A 5,518-nucleotide genomic window follows, 5' to 3' on the forward strand; every position below is an offset into this window, starting at 1 on the left:
TTATCCCCCGTTTAGCATTAAAATTCATTTAGATAAAATTGCCACAAACACTTAAATGGGAAGATTAGTTCCCCCTCACGCCTTATTTCACTCACTCAATGGCTCCGTCAAGAGCGCTTGAAACAGCATTATCCAGACGACGACTGTTTCCAAGCTACCGGCTAAAACCGAGCGCTTAAATAATTCGAAATCAGACACAACTAATCGAAATGTATGTTTACGACGGATTCGATACGACCACGACAGAGAAACGTGATATAGTGTTGGGTGAATGCTGAAAAAACTAACCCAGCTAATAACTAAATGGGTGATGCCAGGTTAAACTGCACTCCCATAATAAATCAATAAGTTCCCTTTATTAAACCCGTCCCTCGGTTTTCTAGCGCCATTGTATTTTTATTACCTTCTCTTCTGAATGTTTTGCTCTCAAGCAACGCGGAACACAGGCGACGTTTAATGACACCGTTTCAGCTCCTTAGATTTGAATTCTTCAACCGTTCGCCATTCGGTGCTCTGGAGACACGGGCGGAGATAAATCCCATGTTTGACTGCCATCTTTAGGGGATCTGGGAAACTGTCCTTAAGGGGCATGTATATTTTATATCTTGAAATGTATGCAGATATTTATTATGGACTAGAATAGTAAAATAGCTTACTGAAATGCATAACATTTTTGATAATTGTGTCTAAAAATAATAACAACAAGTTAATAAAAATAATAAAAACAAGTGTTTTGGTGTTTTTGTCACGCTTCACATAATAGGCCTGCTGTGTTCATGTTATTAGCTGCTAATGTTAATGAACAATAGGCAATATATCGCATATATGTCGTTTATTTATTTATTTTATTTTATTTTTTATTTTATTTTTTTTGAAGAACCTATTGTTTATTGTTGTTGATGTTGTAATTAACTAGGCCTATTTTAATGCGTGTGCTAATGTGTAACAATAATAGGCTACGTGTAATAAAGCATTGCGTGTATTTTTATACTGCAAATGCACAGCTAAACCTTTTATCAAATCTATATAATTTAATAAAGATTTCAGAAATCATGCCTACATAGGACTACTGTACAGAACTTTAGTTTAGAAAGATCGGTTCTCTGTTAGTTCTTCTGGTAGTTCCCTGAGTAGGTAGCCTATGTTTCCTAATGTGCGTTTCGTGACATTTGCAAATGAACATGATTATTGATTTTCTTCATTTATCTGCAGTAAAAGACATATAAGGACGACGCCTTTTCCATCTGTTGTTTAAGAAGAAAGAAGAAAGCTTTTGTCTGGCTTTGACCACATACTGAACTCTGTGAGTAATGACTGAAAGAAATTTGTTCCATAAGCACAGAGGTGCCCAAACAGGACTTTCTGCCTCCCATAAAGAGCAGCCTGGGCTGTGCTGTTGCATGTTTCTGTCATCTGTACTCTGTATTCAAGTCGGTTTGCTTCAATTTGAAAACTTTCACAAAGGGTCATGTGTCTTCGCAGCACGCCGCGGCAGTAGCAGTGGCAGATGCAAATGTGCTCCACTCTCCATTCACTGGTCATATTTAAGAGGGTTATGTCCACTCCGTGAAGTGTGTGTGTGTGTGTGTGTGTGTGTGTGTGTGTGTGTGTGTGTGTGTGTGTGTGTGTGTGTGTGTGTGTGTGTGTGTGTGAGTTATCGATTTTTCATTTATTTGTTGTTTTATTATGTTTTAATAGACCACTATTTTATTTTAATTCTGAAAAAATAATAATAATTTACATATACAATGTATTAGCCTAGTTATTATATACAACAACAATATTAAAATCACTGTACACTTACAAATAGGCTATGTCAGAACAGACATTGTAGACCATATAATTTTAGTGGAAGGTGCTAGAACATAAACAACTGAAGTTATTTGGAATCGTCATTTAACAGTATTTCAAACACTTATGCGATTGCAAACAATGCAAGAATTAAAGTGTTCTAATAACATAAGCAACATTACAACTAATATGTTTAGCATTTTTTTTTTTTTTTTTTTTTTTTTTTTTTTTTTTTTTTTTTTTACAGCTTATATGTAAAGTAAATTGCCTATGTCACTTTTTTCGCTTTGTCTTTTATTTTCTTGTTTGTTTTGAAGAACTCACAAGACAAATGATTGCACATTTCGGCAATCACACCAGGCCAGCCTCAAAACAAATAAAACATAGCCTAAATAAATGAATATAAACAGCCAGGTCGATTTATATAAAATTTAAAGACCAATAAAAAGACGGAATTGTGAGAAACCGATGCCTGATATGTCTGTATAAAAGTGAAATTTTGTTTCACTATAAGGTCGCAAGCGTGTTACCACTTGCAATAATGTTATGTGGCAGCTGGTGGACTACTAGAGAGAAGTCTGGAGTGAAGAGATGGAGTGTCCAAAACTGCAGGGCCATTTTGGATGTCATCTGTTTCCTTGGTGACTTCGCCCACCCCTGAAAGCCCCTGGGCTCCAGGATTGTTGGAGAGAAACGCGCTATTTTCTGCACTATCATCTATCACTGTCACCACGTAATGATTCCCTCGCAGCTCCTTATTGATGTTTGTAATTGCATTATCTCATAAGGGGGTGATCAATGAAAGCGGGCTGCATTCGGGGGTCAGAAGATGCAGGATTGCTTTATTGTCCGTTCAATTCAGTAAGCGCTTATTATACAGCTTCGTACCCCACAATTAAAGATATATATATATATATATATATATATATATATATATATATATATATATATATATATATGTGTGTGTGTGTGTGTGTGTGTGTGTGTGTGTGTGTGTGTGTGTGTGTGTGTGTTAAAGGGAAATATGTGTGTGTTTTTGTGTAATCTCGTGGAAGCAAACAGCATAAAATAATGAACAATTAAGTCACATAATTCTAACATGTTTACGTGGATAAAAAGACATATCGCGTGCAATAACAGCACAACATAAAATTAAGTAACAAGGTTTGGAATAAACTGTTTACGAGGACTTAAGGCAAGAATATTTAATTATTGTTTGTGCTAGAACAGACCCGAAGGAATATATTTAAAAACACAAAGTGACACGTTTTTAACAAATTGCTCTTGGCGGCTTTAAGAAGTAGAGTCCAAAACGAAGCACGCAAATTAAGTAATAATATCGTGTTTCAGCTTTCAGAGGGAGATGGTAAGATTTCGAATCAAACAAATGCGCCCATTTCCGTGAAGGACGGACAACACGAGCATTCCCACTGATGCAGCAACACATTCAGAGAAATTAGAATGGCTTATCGTATCTCTATAAAGACAGCAAAGAATTGAATTAGTGAATAAATAAATAAACTAATATTTGAACAGAAAATGCAATTCATACTATTAAATAAAAAGTCAGTACACACCAAATGCCTTGTAAAAAGAAATAAATAAAAATTAAACAGTATGTGCATGTTCTTTTTTTATTTTAACTGTCATTATGTTTTGTTAAGTGTTTGAATTGCGGCAACAGCACTGAAAATAAACGATCGATATATGTATTTATTTACTGATGCATAACTTGAGCTCTTAGCTCTGTTATGGCACAGAAGAGCTGCTGTCGTCAGATATGAATGCAGATATTCCACAAGACGTGCGTGTTTAGTCTGTTCCTGCAAATACAATGACGCTTATGCGGTATAGGGTACTTATTGGACTGTTTAAATGGCAAAAGTATTCATAGGTAAAGTAGAAGGACTATGGCTAGGTTACAGTTCGGACATCGTGCAACAGAACCGCGTATTATCTCTGAACCTCTCTCTCACTTTCTCCCTCGATCACTATCAAGGTCAGTACAGCCGCGGCTTACGAAGGACAAGAGCCGGTAAAGCAGCCTCGGATGTCAGTGAAATGTGCGCCAGCTCGGCTCCCATCTTCACCTGGTGAGATCCGATCCAATAATAGCCGTTGTGTGTTAGGCTTTAATGAGAGCTCACCGACCCCCACCTGCCCAACAGTCCCGATGAATGCCAAAACGCACTCAGCAGCATCATTTCTCAGCTCTCTTTTATGTTATGAGGTATTATGTTTCGCTTACAATAACCACTTATGTTCTCTCGTCGCTTTGATCCCGGTGAGACAGTGAAGTACGACGCATCTGCTGTTAGCAGCATAAGGCTGGAACGTAAGGAATGTGTTTGACGAGGTGGCTAATTCGTACGAATTCGTACGACCACACTCGTACAAATTCATACGATTTTTGCCAAATCGTAAGTATTTTACGAGTTTGCACATTCGTATGAATTTGTACGAATGACCTACACCCAAACCCCGCCCCTAAACTTAACCGTTACTGGGGTCTAGCCAAATCGTATGAAATCGTACGAGTGAGGTCGTACGAATTCGTACGAATTAGCCACCTCGTAAAATATGTACGAATTGGCATGAGATAGCGTTGCGTAGTTTTGTTAAATGTTAGGAGTTGGGTTGTGAGGATTCTTGCTGTTTGGGGGAAAAGATAAACGCAACACACATTCAAAGAGCAAAACTAGAAGAACCTATTAAGTTATGTGAATTTCTACGTGCAAGTAGGCTAAAAAAACATAGACACAGACTTCATATAGGATAATTAAGGGCTATTGATTGCATGCATTATTTATTCAGCTAGCCTAAAACAGAAACTTATATAGTGTTGAAAGTAGCATAGGCTCCTTCAATAAATAAAAAATAAATAAATAAATATATAAATAAATAAATAAAAATTAGCATTTATTTTAATCAATGTATTCCAATCTAATTTCTATATAATAGATGCGTTTGAAAAGAAAAAAAAGAAAGAAATATAAATAAATACCTGACATCACTTAATTAGTGATATACTGCATATTCATCGCAATATGAAGATACCCTCCGTGAGGAGATTAATCAGAATGTCAAAATTGGAAATAATTATTTAAAGGGCATTAAGAGTGTTAATATGCAAAGCAATATATGTAGAGAAAATAAATCTGGTAACGAAAGCAAAATTATTCTTATTAATTCCATTCTAAGTAGCTAGCCTATAAAACCAAAGACTTCTTAAGTCTAAAGAGAAACTTTTGATACAGTAGAAAATCCCTGTGTGTCACGTGACTGGGAACCGAAGGTGAAAAGGTCACGACTGCTTTAGGTAAATATGTGAGCTGCAAGCTGAGACAAGGCAGAGAGTCACAAATTCCACTCGCATAGCAGAAGAGTGATAAACCTCTGACCCGAGGCCAGTGGCCTCCTCATTTATTTATTTTCGGAGGCTGTAATTCGGTCTATGGGAACCTTTCTTTTTGATGTGCCAGTTTTGCTGCAAGAATCTGATGGACAACGAGCCAAGAATGGGGAAAAAACCGATACATCAAAATTAACCATTCAATACTACAGTTCTGAATTACAGTAGCCTATTTTAATAGATTTCCTTTCAGTTTGAATACCCTACATTATGGTAAAAACTAAATAATTAATCATTGTATTAAAATATCGTCGGATTTAATTATCAAAATATGTGAACATAATAATAATGTGCAACATTTTCATTAATAATAAT

This window comes from Cyprinus carpio, chromosome B13 (genome assembly GCF_018340385.1).
Source record: "Cyprinus carpio isolate SPL01 chromosome B13, ASM1834038v1, whole genome shotgun sequence".
NCBI classification, from domain to species: domain Eukaryota; kingdom Metazoa; phylum Chordata; class Actinopteri; order Cypriniformes; family Cyprinidae; genus Cyprinus; species Cyprinus carpio.